The sequence below is a fragment of the Cydia splendana genome, chromosome 16 (assembly GCF_910591565.1).
Source record: "Cydia splendana chromosome 16, ilCydSple1.2, whole genome shotgun sequence".
Classification (NCBI taxonomy): domain Eukaryota; kingdom Metazoa; phylum Arthropoda; class Insecta; order Lepidoptera; family Tortricidae; genus Cydia; species Cydia splendana.
This window is the reverse complement of record NC_085975.1, coordinates 6515449-6538832: the sequence shown is the minus strand read 5'-3', so window position 1 is coordinate 6538832 and position 23384 is coordinate 6515449. Positions and strand designations below refer to the sequence as shown.

The following is a 23384-nucleotide window of genomic DNA, read 5'->3' as shown; positions in this document are numbered from 1 at the left end:
AGCTAAAAGTACATCCGTTCCACACCAATTTTGGTGGCTAGCCGGCTTATGCCGCGCGTGGCGCTGTCGCCATCTAGCGGCCATATCTGTCCTGATCGTAACAGACGCGTTTTGTTAGAGAGTGAGTCTTCTGTACCTAGTACTATTATTTATTCTGTGACGGCGGCGGTGGAGCCGACAAGCGACACCACAACGCCATCTTGTAAAGTTTCAGCTAGATTATGCTTGTAGAATATGTACCTAACCTATTAAGTGCAAATCATTATTTAGGGAAAAGAAACCGTTGCAATCCTTTACAGGCTATGCAGCATTTTGTAAACAGTCTATACTTATTGCAATGGTGTAATGAAGAGATATTAAAGTGATTCGCTAAAGCTGCTACTCGTATAATTATATTATTGCTAATGCTCATATAGACACAACTGAACCTTGCGTGTGATACCGTCTAGAACAACAAATACAAGTTTTTATTATTTATGGGTCTTTGACTTAACCCACGGACATACCGCCTATCTCACCACAAGATCTTCCCGTCTCTATCTATCTTTACGATTTTGAAAAGGACGGACGTGCGCGAGTTAGTGTGTCGACTTGATTCGATTATTATCAATAGATTTATCGTTACTGCGCTTTGGGCATGATGGTTTACGTCAGCACGTTTTGTTTAAAATATGGCTTAGTAATAGTTTAAAGTTAAAGAAAGCGCGATCTGCAGGCCTATTATGGACGGCTTTATCTACGTGACAAAATATCCATCACTTTTTAACAGAGCGCGAATGAAAGTGACGGATACCGTTTTATCACGATGTCACGTAGACAAGAACGACCATCATATCCGTACTGTTTAACTTTGTTAGGTTTAAAGATTCTTTATTACTCATAAGAAAATTACAATTCGCTTTCATGAGTAAACATACTTATTCTAAGAATTATATTGTCAGGAAAGTCTACGCTGAGTCTATTTCGATGTCTATTCGTAGGAGCGTGGTCTTACTTTATGTTACAATTTTAGAGGATATAACCAAAGTTACAATTCTTTTAACCAAATACTTTTAAGTTCACGGACTTACCTAATAATAATATATTGCATCTCCAACCCAGCATAGAACTTAGGTGTTGTTGGAATATTTGCTGACCTTCTGGGTACAAGTCAAAAATTGAACCCATAAATTTCCGGTTTAAAACTCAAACAACTGCACTACCAAAGCTGGCTCTAATGACGATGACGGTACAGTTTAAACGACATAATTATTGCAATCCAACAAAATGGAGCCCACAGAGCGCCCAGCCATTAATATAGCCGAACCGGTAGTTAAACATCTTAATAAGAAACCAATAGAGATTACAGGCTCTGGATACGGGGGTGGGCCGCTTTATCCAGAAATTGAATGGAGTAAGTTACTATGTTGCTACTGGTGAGCGCTGGCGGGTGTTGGTCTGAGAAAACCAGTTAGTTTGATCTTACAGCAAAACTTAATAAGGCAAATACTTTTCTACTTTTGTCTTTGAATTAGGGGTTCGCAGATCAAACTCAAACATTCATTATACAACAATTCAGTGAACTATAATATTCATTATGAAATACTTACTAACTGTTCTCTACAAATTACATCAACGCGCAATTAACCAAACAGGCTTGCACTTAGTTTTGAAAGGACATAGATTTTGACATAATATAGTACCACGTTTAGGTACGTTTACGTAAGTAAGGTAAGAGAGAAAAACTCTATATTATATCGCGGTGGTATTCAATATTCTATGGTCAGCTAATATTTATTTTATTATATTTAATAAACATACAAAATCCTAGGCATTTTTGGGTTAGTCCCAATTAAGGATGATTAAGACGCTAGACCAGGCCGGAGCCGGGCCGGAGCTTCCGGCGCTTCGTTTTCTATGGAAAGCACTACGTTAGCCGACATAGAGAATGACATGTCGGATGCCTCGGTCCGGGCCCGAAATGATTTTGGATCTCGAAGTCTCACGTATACTGATTCTCCTAAGCCAAGAATTCGGCAAGCGATAGAAACAGGATCCCTGAACATAGGCTCTTCTGTTTCAAATGTTAGACGGCTCAGGCCACAATATGTGTGGTCTATCCAACCGTCAGCCGCTAGGGATGGCAGATATCGATAAATTTAGTCGAGTGAGCTCTACACTCGCGTAGAACGAGAACGTGTCGTTTTCTATGAAAATTACTGTATAAAATGACAAGCTTTCATTGCTTTCGAGTGTAGTTTCCCCTTTGAATTTACTGCGTGTATGAATGTGAATTACAGCAGTGTTGTTTAAATTATGGAATTGTGTGACAAGTTTTATGAAAGTATTAAAAGGTGAAATCTCTGACACTTGACCATATGGAATCTTGGACCACCATGACACTGTGAAATTGACCTATTGTAAATGAGTTCTTATCACATTTTTATGGTGTTAGGGTTTTCGGTATTCGGATACGACTAATGTCTAACCTGATGTAGATAATCTCTATTTGTCCTAATTATTAGTAGGTACCTAGGTATAATGTGAAAAAAAGAATATTTCTAAGACAGAAAGAACATGGTAAATTGTATACCAAATTTATATATAACAAATTTCTCCTCTTGCAGAACAAAGTCAACAGTTATATGTATATTTTGATAATTTTTTTGACGGATCATCTTCATACAGAATTTATTCACCATCAACAAGCAATACACATTTAATAACATATCGATAAAAAATAGGCCCGTCCCTACATGTATCCCAGTCCATCAATACAGTATTAAGGCATTATTTTTCAAATCTAGCCCAGAACCTCCCGCGCGCTATAATTGTTTCGTGACCCACATGGTTATTTTAGTCCAATCATCAACGACTCTTCCTGTTTGAACACATTCTGCAAAGTCTAGACTTTTGTTTCTATAGAAAGGATGTTTATTTACCTTTTAGCGGTTAGTCTAGCGACTCTAGCGCATCTGACTACTGGACTAGACCTGCGCGCGAAAGAAACTATACGTATACACAGCTTTTTCTAATGAACAGTGCATTGCGAGAGTCGAAAAATGCTGTCTCGCATGACATAGGAATCGACCAATAAGTAGTCAATTTCCGCAAGAAAACTTACATTATCTGCCCTTTCGTATTTCGTGTTGCACCTTTTTCCTTAATATGTCATACGAAAGTGCTGGTGCCGCTGGTGGTCAAAAAATGTCGATAAGGTGACAAAGTAATCTGCAAAAAAACACATGCTCTATAAGTTTAAAAAATCGATATTTCCCCACACCTTTAAATATTTTGTATACTTAACTGTACCTACATGTCGACGATGGAAAGGAGAAACCCCTTAAGCGACATTTTGCTAACTTTACAGGAGAGCGTTTAAAAGTATACATTTTCTAAAAAAAATCGTAACTTTTTTTCTAGTTGTTTTAAAGACTTCAGTTCTATGAACGTATTTTATTAAATTGTAATATCTAATCATTAGTAGTAACGTTACTGAAAAAAACATAGAATCTTCTGATATAAATGTCGTTTAATTTAAAGTGACCTTAAGATAAAACCAGAGAAACCCTTTAAGCGACATTACAATTTTTAGGCAGATACTAGAAAAAAACAATGAAACGACCTTTTATATCATACGTATTACTGGAATATTACTTTAAGCAACTATAGTGAGGACAACGTTTTCTCATTATTATTAAAGAGATTTTGTGTCCAGAATTGTTTTACCTATGCAACTAATATAATTAATTGTTATGTATGTTTTAAATCCAATATAAACACAATTATTGATAATTATGTCATTTTAACGGGTACCTTGTAACCTAAAACCGGAATAAAACAGGAATGTACAGGGTAAACATGAATAAGTAAATAAAACAAAAAAAAAAACGATAGCTATTGTTTATTTAAATTCATTCCATTCATTCGTCAAAAAAGATTAAATAACACAATAAATCAGACTTGTTGTGAAGGATTAAATTGATACTACTTAAGCCATATACCTACAAGTTATTCAATGTTTACGTACGATCAGGTCCGACAATATTTAAGTTGTAATGTGTGATTATTACACATCTTAATGAATACCTACTACCTACACAAATGGGTATGTTACTTCTTAAATACATAATATTAATTATAATAAATAAACACTTATAAATTAACAACAAACTCACAAAATATCGTACATACCTAGAGACAACCGCCTCCCCGCGATGTTTGCTGCCGGTGCTGACTGAAGCGACTGGTTACTTCGTGTTCATAAAACCGCCATTTAGAGGTATATTACACTAAAATTGGTACACTGATGCGACGATTAACAGGTAAAACCGATAATTTAAGCCCCAGGATACCTTTTAGATCTTTCACTTAAACGACTAAAGCAAGTTTTAACAAATACATTAAGCGACATAAATGCTAAAATTCAACGTGTCGCTTAAAGGAGCAAATTCTGTCATAAATTTTGTGACAACCAATTAACCGACAGCATTTGTTGTCCATAATACCAAAAGACACGATTAAGAGCCTAACCTTATATATTCAGTATTTGTAATAAACACTTTAACGCCATCACTACAAATTCAAGCAATATTTATAATCATTTTAAGCGATCAAGTATAAATTTGTGTGTAGTTTAAGTGACGTAGTTCAAATTTAAATCAATTTATGTGTCGCATAAAGGGGGGGTTTTTAAATGTGTCCACAATTAATAACCTAACTTAACCGACATCAAAGTCATCAGATCGCTACGTAACCCGGCTTAAAAGACGCAGAAAAAAAGCTGATTCCAACGGTATATATAACTCAACTACATTCAAAATGTCGCGTAAGGGGTTTCTCCTTTCCACCGTCGATATTATGTTGTGCGAATATTCATTTTTACATCAACTACCTAGTTCACCGGAGTAACATGCATGCTGATAATTATTTCACTCGTCCATTTTTCAACGCACTTAATTGTAAAATAAGAGTAATTGCCAACTTGTTTTCAGGTTACTAAGATAGTTATAGAACAACTTGGCGAAAAAAGGGCCAAAGTATTTCAAGCCCTTTAAGAGATTAGTACCTTGGCTTAAAGGTCCGTATGCCATGTACTTTTGGCTGTAAAAAAGTTTGTGACGTGATAATTACTTATTTAATATAACATTGGTTTGCACGGTAGGAAAATAAACAGATTTTGTATAAATCTGACTGACCGCTTTCCTGGGTTAAAATATCAAGTGGCAGTCATTTGCAAAAATTGTATTTTGTATAGCTACACAAATTCTTTCATTTTCACTAGATTGCTATGCGAACTCTTAAGGGTCATTTTAATATGGCAAACATCATCATCACCGTCATTACAAAAATACACAAAAAAAATAAGGTGAGGAGTTATGTCCTTATGTCTATTTATCATCAGAAGAGGCTGCTGATTCGCGTTAGGTACACATCTTTGATTTAGAGAATCTTTGAGTGAAATATAAACTCGAAATAATCTATTAAACATTCTTCTTTAACATGACGTCACACCTCATCCGTCCAACAACGCATACTCAAAGTAATCTAAAGCCAAGCATACCATTACATTTATAAAAGGGTTTAACTTAGCGGATATTACTCGGTTGTTGGAACATTTGCACACTGAAGAGTATTAACTTGTAGTTAGACGTGGAAATCCAGGATGCAAGGCGAATCAGTAAGTGCAGGAATTGCAGGATGCTGTGAGACATTTTGTCTACATTATCGCTGAGAGTTGACGGCAGATAAAATAAAAATAAAACCATGTTAATAGAAGCGTTTTTTATGTGTACGGAAATGACGATGTTATACCTCCCATAGGTTTGTGATGATGGTTAAAACTACGGCGCTTTATTCTAATTCAGTAGTTGTATACATTATATACATAGTAAGCCGTAAAGATGTGATGAGTTCCCAGAACCTCATGTTTTCCAGGAGATCATAATAAAATTCCTAAAATAACTATATTAAATTAATTTCTCATATTTACAGTCGTTTAAAAAAAAACTTGTTGGGGTCTACAGTTACCTACTAACTCAACATTTGTTTTGTGAAGTACCTACCTACCTTTTTTATTAGGGTTCCGTAACTCAAAAGGAAAAAAACGGAACCCTTATAGGATCGCTCGTACGTCTGTCTGTCCGTCTGTCACAGCCTATTTGCTCCAAAACTACTGGACCAATTAAGTTGAAATTTGGTACACATATGGAAGTCTGTGACCCAAAGACGGACATGTAATAAAAACAAATGAATTTTAAGCATAGGGGGCTATTTTAGGGGGATTTAGGGAGATAAGGGGGGCGTTCCCCCCCCTTATCTCCGATACTACTGGGTCTAAAATTTTGAAAAAATACACATAATAGTTCTTTACCTCTAGATGACAGGAAAACCTATTAGAAATCTAGAGTCAAGCGTGAGTCGGACTTAAGAAAGAAAAACGCGGTTGGGCTGTTTTAGGGACACAGCCGTAATGGTTTACGTGAAACTCGGTGTGGATAGCTTTTGCGAAGGCCGAAGGCCGAGCTACGCGTAGGGCCGAGGGCCCAAGCATCCCTCAGAGGCTTTTTAAAACGCACGGCCGAAGGCCGAGTTGCGGGAGGTTATATAGTGCTCAAACACAGAACAATTATAGTTCAATTGTCTGAATGCGAAGGTCGAAGGCCCGGAGCCCTCGACATGTGCATGCTTCCTTGAAAGGAGATTGTCGATTTTGTTCTATCTTTTGTTAAGCGATTGGGCCCGATACCTAGCTATAGATTACTGGAAAAACGTATAAGAAGTCTGCAACTAAGCGTGAGCCGGACTTGAGAATAAGAATTGCGGATAAGCTCTATCAGGGCCACAACCGCAATTGTTTATGTGAAACGTGGTGCGGACAGCTAGTGCGAAGGTCGATGGCCAAGCTCTGCGTTGGGCCGAAGGCCTGAAGCATCCGAGAGAGGTGCGCCTCCACGCAAGGTCGAAGGATGATCGTTAGGAGGTTAGTGCTCAAACAGAACAATTAATTGGTTTAAGTACGAGTAGCTAAATGCGAAGGCTGAACTTCGGTATATCAGAGGGTTTACCCCGAACATCGAATTTCGCAAATTGCGGGGATTTCTCTTTTACTCCAATGAAACCGTAATTAGAGTGACAGAGAGAAATGCCAGCAATTTGCGAACTTCGATTTCCGCGGGTATAGCCCTGTTATCTTCAAATAACAGAGATACGCCTAACAATAAAAAATAATTGGCCAAACACGAAGTCAAGACTACGGTGTTCAGAGCACCGTTCCCTTTCTCTATACGCCTTACTAACTCTATGTGCTCTATTGTGAAAAAAAAACACAACGACAGTGAAGAACGGAATTCTTAATTTGATTTTTTTCAGATAAACTGCAATAATAAATATGATTCTTACTGAGCACATTGAGATAGTCAATTGGTTGGAAAGCCCGTTCGAAATTTAAACTTATTTGCAATATAATAAGGTTGTATTTTGTAGATCTCTCTCATACTTATAGTAGGCTATTCAGAAAAACATTAATATCCCACAAAAATAAGCAAGCAGAATTAAACTTTGTATCAAAGACATAAGTCATAAATTTCAATGCCAAAGTTTTAACTAAGGATCTTTCTCGCTAAATCTACTTCCTAATATGAAATGTAAGCATCAGTTAGCTAAGCAACCAAAGATCAGGCTGCAGTTGAAAAACTAATAAAGATAAAGTTAAGCTGATAATTTTCCCGCCGTCTCCATGCTTCTTTAAGTTGGGTATTGACTGGTCAGCTGCCTGTTAGCTATAGTTTTCGCGAAAATCGCCAGGACAGAGGTGAAAATTTTTGTATGAAAACTTGCAACTTTAAATGCATTTTTTATCGAAACTATTGCACTCTAAAATGAAGTCAAAATCAGTCCATCGACTCAATTTTTTGCAAGCTTTCTAATGGTACCCCACACGATTCTTACAAATAAAAAAAATTCAGGCTACCCCTCTCAACCCCCTAAAATCAGAAATAAGCAGTTTTGACTTATTCACAGTGTTAGTGATGGTACTTGCCATAACTATTCCAAATTGTAGGTACCTACATCAAACGGTCTTTAAGAAAAACGCATTTAACCGATTTGCAAGACCAAAGTGATCCCATAAGAGCACCGTGAACAAAGTTTTGTACGGTGCTCTACAAATGTAGGCACTATGCTTAACATAATACTTGAACAAAAGTAAAAAAAATATTGGGTAACTAACTATCCTTAGATAGCCAGCCGTGTGTGGAAAAATTGAATGAACAGTTGAATGTACTTAAGAACTTCGCTTTGCTTGCTCGTTCGAAAATGTGTGCAGTACGGAACCCTTGGGACGCGAGTTCGACTCGCACTTGACCGGTTTAAAAAAAAATACATGTAATTACCTAGCCAACGTTGATATAATTATTATTGCCAAGAAGCTGCTGTCGCGAGTTTTGTTATAAATAAAGCTGTTTTAGTGTTCCATAAACTAAAGTGATACACACTAAAATCCATTTTGTCCATGAACAACTATAACCATCCACACAACACGCCGACAAGCCACCGTATCCAGCAATTAGTACTTTTACTCATAACGATTTTTACTTTCCACACTGCACTAACCAGACAAGCCCTTTTCAAACGGTCGAAAGCCGCTGCGCGCGCCAGTTGCCCTGCGCCGACGCATGGGGAAATTGTTATATATGTACTAACGTGCCGTTGCCTTTCAAAAGGCGGCTTTAAAAAAATAAAGTGTTGTTGGAGTTTTGGATTTAGACTTTGCGTTTTTGTTTTGAGAGCAGTTAAAGTTGGATAGCTAAAACTGGACTGAATTTCGCAGTGTTTATTTTAAATGGTTTATTGACGACAGGAAAACAACACTGAACCTGAGAATTATCAAGTAAGTATCGCTTAATATGTAAGAAGAGACTTCTGACTTCTAGTAATTAAAATTATTGGTAGATAAAATGGGTGGAAATATTTTCTTCTTAGATATTTTATTTAGAACTATCTTTGCAGCGTATAATTGCGAAATCGTCACTACTTTGAAAAAATCTAGTATCTCACACTGCTACTCAAATTGAAACGCAGTAGTGACAGTCCATGAAAAGTCTGCAGCGGATTTGATAGCCCACGCAGTGCACGTTTTAAACGTCAAACTTCTATGAAATTATGACTTATAAATGACACTTGCACTGCGTGGGCTATCAAATCCGCTGCAGACTTTTCTTGGTCCGACTCTAACTCTGTTCCCCCTACCATACATATTAGATACCACATTTTTCTTTTGATTGATAGAACAAGATACGAGTATTTTTCAAAGTAGTGCTGAAATGTAACTTATTGAATGACCCCCAAAAAATTGCTACTAAAAAATAATAATGCTAAAAATAAGGAACCAGTATCTGCAATAGAGTAGGTAACTAGGTACCTATAGTTCTTTACAGAATTGATATGGAATTTATGCTATTTAATTAAAACACTCTAGGTATAAAGCCATATATACCGTAAAACGGGGTGAGTAGGTTTCGCGGGGAGCTATGGGTTATGAATGGGGAGAGAAGGATTGAGAGGGGGGTGAGGTGGGTTTTTAAGGCTACTGCTACAAAAATAATGTATTCCAATTTAAAATGGAGCTATAGTAATATTCATAATTCAATAAAAAATAGATCCAACAATCTTCCAAAATCACCTTTGTATGAAAAACCCTCTCACCCCAATTATGAGGCACTACGGGGTGAGGCGGGTTTTTCTCTTTATCGTCAAAGTTATGAAATGGAACTACCCAAAATAAAATACAAACTAAAATACAAACTTCCGAACCACTTATTATATACACCATTCAGTTTGCACATGTAAAAATAAAATTTTATCGAGGTTTGAAAGTCAAATTTCACCCAACTCACCCCATTTTACGGTACCAGAAGCATTTTGTTAAGTTTTTTGAGAACCTGTATGACTACCTATATCTATACCTACCTACATATATCTATACATATAATAAAGCTGAAGACGGTCGAAAGTCTGTACATGGAAGATATTTGAAAAAAAGTTGGCTGGGGATACTTAGAATCGATAACAGAACACGTTCCAAAAGTTTTTAGATTTTTTGTCTGTTTGTCTGTTTATCTGTTTATCTGTTTGTCTGTTTATTTGAACGCGCATCACGTGAAAACGGCTGAACGGATTTTGATGAAAACTTTACTAATCTGTCGAGAAAATCCCCGGCCAGGTTATAGGCTATAAAAATTCAACCCCTAAAAGGGGGGGTAGCCACAACACTCGATTGACTTAAGTTTGCCCCTGAATCTTATGGCGCTACTTAGGAAGGAGGGGCAAACTTTTTTCAAATATGTGCTACCACTATTGTGTACCCTGGTAAACTAACAGATGGCGCTGAATTGAATACGTTGTGACATGAATAAGCCACCGAAGAACGATTTTGCCAAATTAACTCTAAGTTAAGAAGACACGGATATCAAAAAAATAATTGAATAATTATGTTGATTTAATAAATTAATAATACATATATCGAAAAATGTTCGCGCTCGCTTCGCTCGCGTTTTCAATAACTTTCTAAGATATGGCGACTGCAGCAGCATTACTCTGTTGCAACGTTGCTGCTGCAGCACTGTCAATTTTCATGATAAAATGATGTGACTGATTTCCGTACTAAAACTAAAAATGTACAACTGTCTATCAAATTGCCTATTTATATCGAAAAAATTTCGCGCTCGCTTCGCTCGCGTTTTCAATAACTTTCTAAGATATGGCGACTGCAGCAGCATTACTCTGTTACAACGTTACTGCTGTAGCACTGTCAATTTTCATGACAAAATGATGTGACTGATTTCCATAATAAAAATAAAAATGTACAACTCTGTCTATCAAATTGCGTTTTTATATCGAAAAATTTTCGCGCTCGCTTCGCTCGCGTTTTCAATAACTTTCTAGCATATGGCGACTGCAGCAGCATTACTATGTTGCAACGTTACTGCTGCAGCACTGTCAATTTTCGTGATAAAATGATGTGACTGATTTCCATATTAAAAGTAAAAATGTACAACTGTCTATCAAATTGCGTTTTTATATCGAAAAATTTTCGCGCTCGCTTCGCTCGCGTTTTCAATAACTTTCTAAGATATGGCGACTGCAGCAGCATTACTCTGTTGCAACGTTGCTGCTGCAGCACTGTCAATTTTCGTGATAAAATGATGTGACTGATTTCCATACTAAAAGTAAAAATGTACAACTGTCTATCAAATTGCCTATTTATATCGAAAAAATTTCGCGTTCGCTTCGCTCGCGTTTTCAATCTATTTCTAAGCTATGGCGACTGCAGCAGCATTACTCTGTTACAACGTTACTGCTGTAGCACTGTCAATTTTTGTGACAAAATGATGTGACTGATTCCATACTAAAAGTAAAAATGTACAACTGTCTATCAAATTGCGTTTTTATATCGAAAAATTTACGCGCTCGCTTCGCTCGCGTTTTCAATAACTTTCTAAGATATGGCGACTGCAGCAGCATTACTCTGTTGCAACGTTGCTGCTGCAGCACTGTCAATTTTCGTGATAAAATGATGTGACTGATTTCCATACTAAAAGTAAAAATGTACAACTGTCTATAAAACTGCGTTTTTATATCGAAAAAATTTCGCGGTGAGTGGCGGTCTAGCCAGGCAGGCCGCTTCGCTTTCGCTCGCGCGCAGGGGCCCACTGATTAACAGTCCGCCGGACGGTATCGGCCCGTCAGTTGTTCGGAACTGTCAAAATTTTGTTCTAACTGACAGGCCGATACCGTCCGGCGGACTGTTAATCAGTGGGCCCCTTTACGGCTTAGGTACTGTATCGTCCGATATACACCTACTACTCTGTCGTTTAAGTCACGTGTAAAATTTTAATAAGGGCGAAAAAACTATTGACTTTGGAGTGTAGTTTTATTTAGTGGTACCTAATTGTAAAATATTTTATCTGGACTACAGTCCTCTAGCATATCAATCTGTCAACTTTACTTCAAATTCCGCCTCCAGGGGAGAGGGAGAGAAATTAGGATTAGAAATTAGCCGCTTACTGACACAGACCGAATTCCACGCGGGCGGAGCCGCGGGCACAGCTAGTCTTAAATATGTTAGTAGGCTCTAACATAAACAGCTTTGGGAATTATTCAACGACAAAACACTAACACCAGTCAATGGTTTTAAGTTAATAAGTAATGAGCAAAAACAAAAGGGCATTTTACTACATATTATTTACGACTATGGTGTTGCTTCATACGTTCTGCACAATACTTAGAAATAATATCTTTGACATCGCTACCACCCGGACCACAAGTGTAGAGTCAGACCAAGGTAATCTGCATGGCATTCGCAAAAACAAAGTGTGGCTATGTCATCATTAATGTCAAGTTTCTATGAAATATTCACTTAAATCCTTCAGAAAAATGTGAAGACTGAATGTGTAGTACTACCAAGGATGACATACTTGCGACGCCTGAGGCTTCCGGCCGAGGATCGCACCATCGCCAAATGAGGTGCTTGGAAATCTTGGAATATGGGACGACGCCAGGGTGTAAGCAAGTAGCATCTCAAGACGGCCGGCCCATACTCTAAGAAGGCACCCGTCATTGCGTCAGGTCGGTCGATATCGACCCTGGCCAGACCGTTGGGCTCGATACTGCCGGCACTTTGGCACTGACAAGGGCCCTTCGGATGACGCCGTTGATGCTGGCGTGCCGAGGGGTCCTTCCAGCACTCAGTCTGCATGAGAGGCCGTGGTGGTCTAGGCTGTCTACCATAGCTCCGCACCAGTGAGGCATGTAGGTATGTTGAATAGTGTATAATAAAACGTACCCTCATTCGGGAGTGATCTGCCCTTCTGCGGTATTTGCACGGCGATCCACCACGTGCACGATAACAGGTTATTCAGCCTTAGGCCGGTGTCATTGTGCTGCGATCAGCGGCATACAGTTACTATTCTTAACGTGATAATAGAAAAATCGTTTTAGCTCTGTTGCCAAGTTTAAGATGCTAACACAGTGAATCTTCGTTGCAAGCTCCCATAAGCTACCGTCTTTAACTAGCAATTAGGACCCCTATTCGACAAGCGACGTTTGACGTATCGTGTTGATCTCCCGTTAATGTGCAGGGAAAAAATCATAAGTTATCTATATATAATACGTACAATGTCAAAATGTGATATTAGCAATTCACAATTGTATTATTATTTTTAAGCTAATTCACAGTTACGTGACAATTAAACCAAACCGAACCACCCCGAGTTCAGAGTTGAGTTTTGGTTGTACCAAATGATATTATCCACAGCGGATCGCATAAACACTTGATAGAATCAACATGCAATAAAATCAACTGTTGATTTGACGTGGATGCGAAATCTGACAGTTGTACATGTCGAATTTGGTCCCTGTTGTGAAAAAACTAATTTGGACAGTACTTATTAGATACCTAATTTTACTTAGGTATCTACTTCCTGTAACCACTTTCAAGTGCTTGAAAAAGATTAATGTTGTGTCGTAAGGAAATGGACTAAAATGGTACCATTGACCGGGGTGACTTTCAAATGCAGGGGCGACTTTAAAATTCTAGTTTTTAAGCCATAATATATATTTATGCGATATTTTTTACAGTAGGTGAATATGAATATATAGTAATCTAACTAGTTACAGGAATAATTTCAGTAAAATATAACACTTTAAACTCTCGCGTTTTGTACACATATTTAATTACACAAACGGGTCTACCGCGATATAATTTCATTGTTTTTACCTTTAATTCCGTTTGTGTAATTAAATATGTAATTTCAGTAAGTAATGAATAATGGTAATTCTATGGCCGTTTTAAATCTATCAAAGTAACCCCAAATTTTCCAAAGTCACCCCGGTCTACGGTAGCTGTAAACTTATGGGTCAATTTCACCAAACGAGCATTTTTGTCTAATTCCCATGGAATTTTGAAATACCAACATTACCCAAAAAAAAATATGCTGATAATTTGATAAAAAATATAATAAACTTTAATTTTCTTATTGGGTAAAAATATTCATAAAACTATAAAAGTTATTTCAATTTAAAATTTTGGTCAGGGCACGGGAATTAGTGTGTCCATGGGAATTAGATTTTACTAGCACGGAAATTAGAACATGGCCCAGGAATTGTTTTCTTAACTTATTTTGGTAGTTAAAACTATTATTTATGTATATTTTAATCTACAATAATATACTGCAACCATACTGAAGCGGCATCGAACATATTTACCTTCTTTAATTTTAGTTTCGGACGACAAATCTACGATAGTATGATACACTAAAAACTACGTATTTGACTAATCGTTTCCTTTATTTTAATGGCAACTAATCTCTCTTTCTTAGTAAAATGTACATATTTCAAAACAATACTTTGAGTAGTTGCGTAAACTTGTCCGCCTTACATACAAAACTATTCATTAAAAAGTGTCATTATGTATCTGCATGTAGATAGGTACAAGGTGTATGATCTGGTATATGACCGTATAGGAAATGATACTAAGAAATAAATAGGGGCACAGTGAGAAGAAGTTATTGTGTAAGTTAATCTGAAGAAATCGAATATGCTGCCTTCATAAATTCATAACACAAAAAATTGTTTGACCACATATGAGGTAAGGTGGGGTAAACTATCTCCATGCCAAATATCATCAAGATGATATTGGTTCAGTGGTTTAAGCGTGACAAGATAACAGACAGACAGACAGAGATACTTTCGCATTTATAATATAGTAAGAATAGGATATATTTAATTATTCTTGTATTAGAAAAGCTAATTTATAACAACTATGAGGAACTATGAGGGTTTTCTGGGGTGAAAAATCGATCTAGCTAGGTGTTATCTCTGGGAAAACATGCATTTTTAGTTTTTAGGTAGGTATATGTTTTCCGAGCAAAGCTCGGTCTCCCAGATGTTCAAACTTTATACGGCATACGCTGTCACCTGTCTAATTTACAAAAAAGAACATTGCAAATTTGATTCATTTTGTTTTATGTAACCTTAGGTACAGGTATTATAATATGTAATAATTCCAAAAATAGTTTTATGTTTATATAATATTTTAATTTTATAATATGATCAATGAATAAGGTAAGGTGGGACAAGACTAACAGTACGAGGAATCCATACAAGTGAGTCTTACCCCGGTGTCGTCTTACCCCACCTTACCTTACGTATTAAAATTGCCCGGGTTATTCGGGTCCACCCTGTATGTACTATAGTACTTATACTAAAAACCGTTCACAGATTTTTGTGCATTCTTTAAGATTTTCTTAAATGTAAAATACAAAGATATACGTCATATTGTTATTACATATAATATATATTCAATGCCAATATACATATATATATAATAATAATATGACGTAAACATTGCCAATTAACTTACAGTGCCCCCAATAAAAGATTTGTTGACAATATATGTAATACTTCCTAATTCCCGTGCCACTTAATCAGCTGTTTTAGGTAAATATTCCATGGGAATTAGGGCACGGAAATTAGAATTCGTAATAAAAAAATTCGCTAAAAATTTAAATCGTGTTTGACCAAACTGTTATGTTATCGCTAACATAAAGATACATAAAGGGCTCCTAAATATGACAATTGTTATTGAAAAGCTATGTGGGAAATAAAATTTATAAGGGGCATCGAAATTAGAAAAAAATTGTCGCCCACCCGGATTCCGAAATAATTACGCGATTTGCTCGAACACGCCGCGGCTTGACGTACATCCGCTTGCTTTGAGAGACAGCCGAATACTGCCAGTACAGGTGAGGCGGGACACGAGGCGGTTCAAATACAGACGTCGGCTGTCAGAGCCCTTTGAGTTTTGCCGACGAAATTGTACTCGCGCGCTCGGACAAAATTTAAACATCGATCACGAGCTATTTACCACAATGAAGTTAATAGTGTATATGCTCAGTGATAGTAAATATCATCTAGTTTAAGTATTTGATACTAAATTAGTGATACTAATGTACAATTTTTCGTAGGATTTTTCATTATGCTCAAAAGTAGATTCCGGACAGGGCACGGGAGTAGTAATTTGAGCCTTTATGTATTTTTAAGTGTACTCTAAAAACCAATTAATCAGTGAATTCTTATGGAACTCGGTGTGAAAGTGTGACTTCTTTATGTAAAAAAAAAAATGGTAAGTATTATCTGATGCTAACCCCCGATTTTCATCACGGACAGAAAAAAAATCGTGTTCAGAAATTGACCCTTATGGTGATTCATATTTTTCATTTATTTATTTTGTATAGGAGGCTACAAATAACTAGGTGACTATAACCTCTTAAACTAAATAATCTTGTTAGTTTTTCCAATGCACCACCAACGACGAATTCACATAACGCAAACATTAACTAGACTGCTATATTCGCTGATCAGTGATATCACATTATATTTGAAGCCCAGAGAAATAAAACAAACAATCTACGGGATTCACATACAACTTAATACCATTTTGAATTGGAGCATATTTCCATAGCAAGTACTCTAGTAGAATAATGAAAATGTTGTAGGAGATTCGCAGTTCGCACACATTTAATTCGTTTTGGAATTGGAGCAGAATATTTGCATAGCCAGTAGCTAGCGCAATTCTACTAGCTGATCGAGCTTTAGCGAATCTTTCTCATTCTAACCAGAACCTAAAGCGTGTCTGGAAGAGATTGTTTTTTTAGCGATAAGGCCGCCTGTTGTTTACCTCTAGTTCTGTTGCTGTTTTCTTTTTGTATTGTCTTTTTTTTATTGAGGTGTGCAATAAAGAGTACCTATTTGTATTGTATTGTATCTTTAACACGAGTTGACTGCGCTGCAAACATGAGTTGAGCGAATACAGCGGCGGTAAACTTATATATACTATAGTACAAGTTGGCCGAAAAATGCGTTGACAAGCAATGTTTTAGATTTTTTTTCTTATTTACACATCTTTGTAAAAGATAAAACTATTCACTAAAAAACGTTCAATCAAACGTACATGCTAAAATTATCAACAATATACCGCAATATACTTTGGCAACGTATTTTTGAACCACTCTTTATTAGTAGGTACAGTTTAGGCAAGTGTATTCTGCCATTGCCATGACGCAATCGTTTTTAAAAATTTCAAGCTAAAGCTAAGCTAAACTGGTTGCTTGCGCTCGCGCAAGTAATACCTCGCCAGGGTTGCTGTTCGCGATGACACTGATACCACTGTTCTAAGCCATTGCGGATGGGAAGCGGAAAGCGCTTCAAGCTATTTATTAGTGTAGTAAGGTAGATTAGCATAGATTTCGCGAGACAGTACCCTATTGATTGGAGTAAAACTAAAGGTACCTACTTAATAGTGATGGCTCGTTTACTTTTTGTCTCGGTAACATAGAAAGCTAAGCCTAAGGGACAATTTAATCTCAGTAGAAGCTAACGTGAAATAGCCAGTCATTTTTAGCTTTTCCAGGTTGCTTCCTAAAAAGCTCGTCATTCGCTTTTGACAACCGAATTCGAAGAACTCGCGCAGTGCAGGTAAATGGGTACCTACTGGTTCTTACGAAAGCGACTGAAACTGACCTGCAGGCGTATTATGAATGGCTTTATCCACGTTTATCCACGTAATAAAATAACTGTCACTTTTTAACACCGCGGGATAGAAAGTGACAGACACCTTTTTATCACGCTGTCACGTAGACAAAAACGACCATCATATCCGTGCTGGGGATTAGTCCGGCTTCTTGGCAATATTTTCTTTCATGGAAGAGTAACTAATGAACCGAAATTTCAAACATAAGGTGGGCCTTATGTTCGGTTATGTTCATTAGTTACTCTTCTCTGTTAAGCTTCCTGGAGGAAGCTTTGGTACGAGTACGACTTTGAAGTTGAACTCGATCTGTCGCACATTGGTTCATGGCAATTCGAAGTTTACTGAACTTATACAATGTGCTCGCAACCTTATATTCATTCTAGTCCACCTGTAATTGATGTCAGATAATATTACGACCCGCGGCGAGACGCTTGTTACTACATAATAACATTACATAGGCGTGCAGGTTTATTATATGTTGATTCCGCGTATGATATTAGGCCACCGATTACTTATACATATATGTCGGATATTAGTAGGTCTGATATTTTTAGGTAAATACATGTTAATGTGACTGAAAGTCAAAATTGGGCATTGTAAGATGTAAGTAGGAACCTAGCTTTTGTTTTAAGAAAACACAAGATCGATTTTTGTGTGAAAATGCCTTGAATGCCTCTCTGTTTTGGCATGTTTTCGTAAACGAAATGAATAATTAGGCACTACTCCATAAAAATACCTGTTCCGTATAGTTTGCATTGTCCATTTCGGCAATAAAGAAATGTTTTTATTTTACAGATTTTGCCTAGTTTTTATTCTGGGCTATATTGAGGGTTATTTTATTTGTTATTTAATATTGCGTCAATAACAAAGAAATACAATTAAAGCAAAATCAATGTAGTTCTATACACGGTGGCCAAAAAATAAGTGCATTCCCGTTGCCGGGAGGTTTTGGGATTATACTGAACAACTTTTAGTATGGGACCAACCCCGAAATCGCAAAAAATAATTTACCCTCCCATAGAAAATGGACCAGCCAAAATGCATGAAACAGCCAATTATTTGTTCTTGATTTCGGGGTTGGTCCCATAGTAAAAGTTGCTCAGTATAATCCCCAAACCTCCCTGGCAACGGGAATGCACTTATTTTTTGGCCACCCTGTAGGTATATAAAATAACGGTATTTTTTCCTTGCAGAAGAGTGCACCTAATGTCGGTTGTTTATAAAGATACGTATGTACATATATTATAATGCGTTGTAACACAAGTTTGGAAAGTAAGCAATACGTGTCTACTCGTATATTTTAAAACACGACTGGAGTTAGAAACTCGTTGACTCCTAAATGTATTAGGCTGCAGCAAGTCTACGTCTTATGAACATCACTTCATTATCACTTTTAAGGCCCCGCTTCCTTATACGACCGGTTCAACCATATAAAAGCTCGTTCCATAAAAAAACGACAATGTTGCATAATGCAAATCGCACCGAGATACATTTTTATTTTTAATAAACCCTCATAGCTTATAAATGATGTGAGTGTTATGAATACTATCAAATGGGCTCATCCGCTATAAAATGGAGGTAATCCCTTGCAAACCAGTATTTTTGCATAATTTAATTCAATGCCTAATCGTGCCATTCAACGGGATATTTATAGGGATAAATAATGTAAGTACTTACATACAAACTAAGTACAAAAAAGGCACTCTGTATTTTTTTTATCTTGGCATTTAGCAAGCGAATCTTGAACATGAAAATTGCCGCAACATTGAAAGAAAATGAAGTTCATAAACTGTGAAGATTATTTTGTTAACGAAAAGATAAACTCAGTTCAATTATGGAAGAAGTTACAAGGCTCAAGTTACTACGAAGAAAACATAGACAGTTAAAGATGACTCACGCTAGACCGGGCCGGGGCCGGGCTGGAGCTTCCGGCGCTTCGTTTCCTATGGAAAACATCACGTGATCGCCTATCATGTCATAGAAAAGTAAGCGCCGGAAGCTCCGGCCCGGACACGGCCCGGTCTAGCGTGAGGCGTGAGTCATCCTTTAGCTTGCTCTATGGCAATCAGCTTTGTATCACAGAAAATTTAGTAAAAAATCGTAAAAAAATTAATAAAGAAAAACAACAGCATGGAACCATATAAACAAGGCACTTGTTACAGAACACTGCCAAATTCAAAGTCATCTTAGATGTTATGAAAAGTTCTAATTTTTTCGTCTCTATTAATTAGTACCTACAATTTTATTATGAGATCCAATACACAGAATCTTCGGATTTCGAATTTAGCGGTAGAACGGCTGCTCATATCCTCATAAGATTATCCGCATTCTGAGTTAGGTTAAATTGATTCCTAGCTGCAATTAACCGCCTAGAAAATTGCAACTGTATATTGAAACTGTCACGCTCCTAAGGACAGCTTGAAATAAACCGAGATGAATAATCTCGGGTAACCCAATCCGCGGGTTAATACGTAGCGAGCCATTACGTTCGGATCGGGTTCGCTTCCTGCGTATACGCATGCCTAGAGATAATGAATAGAAGTAGCGTGAAATAGAATTAGATATTCTATGAGGATATGAAAATGGTGATTTAAAAATTGCCTTTTTGGCAAGATTATGGTACTCGTACATTCCCAGTGTTATGTTAAAATATTTTTAGGGACACGTGGATACAATTAGTACATTATTGCGGAGGCCGGGAAATGGCAATCTGAGGACGATGCGAAACTGAGTCTAACAAAGAAGACGAATCCAGGAATTGATATTCCTGCCAAGGCATATTTAGAGCTTTTCTCCATATTATTATGCATGGAAATAAAGTAAAATCAATCATCAAGCATCATTTGAATCGACCCTTCAAATGAAAAACGTCAAGAACCATTTCCTTCCTCAGTTTAAGGCCCAGCCAGCTCATATTGCCATTTTCTCTTAAATGAACAAGAGCAAGCAAATAACAAGTTGAATGACTTCATAGTTTCCATTGATTTAGTTGTCTTACAGATATAAGGCCTTTTACTCCATATTACAAAACCAATTACCCCGTTCCTGTCAACCGATTAATGTAAGACACGCTGTAAAATTAAATTTATTTACATATAGATACGATAGTCGAGTGATTTTGGCCCTCTGGCGGTCAGCGTGAAACTGACGCCTATACAGGAGGTTTACTTTTTAAGCTTAGAATAAATTTAAAAGTGGAAAAATTACTGTCTTGGGTGAGACTTGAACTCACGGCCTCTGGATCGATACTCCAGCGCTCTGCCATCTGAGCCACTAAGACCTCATCCATAGCCAGCAAATCTTTCCACCATATTATGGGTCAAGGGGACCCTTAGCGACATCTACCGTAAGAGGTTTACTTTTTGTTAACGCGTTCTTAGGGTATTACGAGAATTTACACTCTGCTTCTTAACTTCTTATGTGGTTAAGGTTTAAGTGCTTTTGTTTTTATAACTTAGTTGTACGTTCCGAAATTCCATTGCTCCAAAAGGTTCAATTTCTTGTGATATTCTTTTAAAAAAAATCCCATTTTTGTGAGCATTCAACCATAGGTACAAAAAGTAGGTTTTAAAATATTATGACACTTTTTCTTTATATAAATGACTATTTGCGTTAATATTTACAAAATAACGTTGACGTTGACAAGTATTTTTTAATGGTTTTAATATGATCCCTACAGTACATTGATTATGTTTTGGAATATCTGCTAAACCATGAAACTTTTGATTTAAACAAGAAATAAATAAACCGGACTGAAAATAAGAATTTTAATTCATAGAATTTTCAAGAGCCCATTCCCCTCTGTTTTGAAACCCCCGCTAGCACACGATTCCGACTGCATTCCTCTGCACTGGCTCGATAATTTAATTATTTATACGATTATTATATAGCTAGTGTTTTGATTAGATAAATCGCGCTCTAAGTATCGAACTGGTTAAAAAAGGATTTGGGGGCTCGTAATTTTTTTACGACCGTATTGGAAAGTGTCTTCAAGTTTGAGCTCTTGGGTAGAAAGCAGAGTTACATAGGTATATTGTTTATTGCCTCTAACGTTTGAGCAGTAGGTAGGTATAGCTATTTACTCTTTTACATGCTTTGTAAAAGTATCCCTATTACCCCTATTTATCCCTATTACCTACATACATAGTTATACGTTGCTGGTTAAAAAACTTTTTCTTTAATTTAACGTAGTGGCCAATGAGCTTAAAGCCGATCTGATGGATACCTAGTGGTTACTAAAGCCTATGGTCGCCTTAACAAGACGTATCGCCAAACGATAAACAAGACATACTTGTGTCTTACTACCGTCAAAAACTCAATTGGCTTCCAATCCGCCGCCGTAGAGATCTTCACACTCTTTCTCTTCTCTTTAATGTTCTTTTTACACCTTCTTCTCCTTTATACCTCTCTCAAAAATTTTAATTTCTGGCTGAAGGCAGTGGCCACCGTCTGCGTTCGAGCGCGAATTTATCACTTGCCATCCCTCCTCACAAATCTCGAGGATACAACAAGTCCTTCGCAGTGCGTCCAGTGAAGCTGTGGAATGAGCTGCCTGCAGGCACAATCGGTTACGTCGTTCAAGGAGAGGTTAAAGAAACTATGGTTATCTGATCTGACTGATTAATTTGTCTATATTTCTATTGTATAGTTGCTTTATATCGTTCTAATTCTTTCCAATTTTTAGTGTATTTTCCTTTTTGTGTAATATATGTATGTTTATACTATAAATTTTGTATGTATTTATATCCTTTATCTTTCTGGTACCTTGTTGTACATTTTGCTGCATTTGTCACCCTATTTTCACTTTCTCCTCTCATCTACTCAAAGGTTAACTGGAAGAGATCCTTCAAAGGGATAAGTTCGCCTTTGTACTCCTTACTAATTGTATGTTATTTTTAATATGTCTTTTTGTACAATAAAGAGTTTACTATTACTACTACTTATGACATATATCATTAATTATGGCTATATGTTAAGTTGTGTTACGCGTCGTTTTCTTCTTTTAAATTGCCTCGAATAAACGCTCTCTATTCTATTCTATTCTCTACAAATATAAAGGCTATCTACACTTAATTGTGTATTCAAACTGTGTGTATTGCCTTCATTATATGCTCCACACATGAGTTAAATATTTCAAATATTGCTACGCGAATTCAAGCGTCTTCTAATTAATACGCTTGGCATGAAATTTCGCATGCACGTGAATTTCCGCTTAAACTTCAATGTTAAAACCTAACGGGTAAGGCACGTGGCGAGATGTAGGAAGTTGGTTGATTTTGTATAATCTTCACATGGTTTACTTCATTTCATTGGGACAAGCTAGTCCAAATGAAATTAATTAATTTATAGACAGTATAAATGGCACATTACCTCTAGGATGGCGACTGCAGTTACAGTAGCATTACTGTTGCCACATTAAGGATGACTCACGCTAGACCGGGCCGTGCCCGGACCGGGGCGGGCCGGAGCGAGCCGACACAGGGGCTGTCAGGAGTGCCACCGTGACCGGGCCGTTCCGTGACCGGGGCGTCAGGGCCACCCGACACTAGTTTATTACATTAACACTAGTGCTGTCCGAGCAATGTCCGAGCCTCTAGTGTTTGTAGAAACTCGAGTCCTTTGAGCCTGAATTTAAAGAACAGCTCGTTTTTACAAGACTGCGCTTATAAAACTTCTCCTGAGTCGAGTCCTTTGTAGTCTTTTTTAAAAGCAAATCAATAGAACTCAAGCCTCCAAATAAAGACTCCGTGAACAATTTTATAGGTTTTTCCTGTATAACAGTAAATAAATTAAGGGTTAGTGTATGATTTATGTC

General features: G+C 37.1%; 2 protein-coding genes across 2 annotated transcripts in view; one reads left to right on the top strand and one right to left on the bottom strand.

The window, feature by feature from the left end:
- LOC134798156 (uncharacterized) overlaps window positions 1-23384 on the bottom strand; it is a 199567-nt gene that overhangs the window by 78820 nt on the left and 97363 nt on the right. The window lies entirely within an intron of this gene.
- The window catches only part of LOC134798049 (thrombospondin type-1 domain-containing protein 4-like), a 65174-nt gene continuing 50306 nt past the window's right edge, over window positions 8517-23384 (top strand). Inside the window, exon 1 of the mRNA XM_063770377.1 lies at window positions 8517-8869. The gene's annotated coding sequence lies outside the window, so the exon portion shown is untranslated. The remainder of the gene's footprint in view (window positions 8870-23384) is intronic.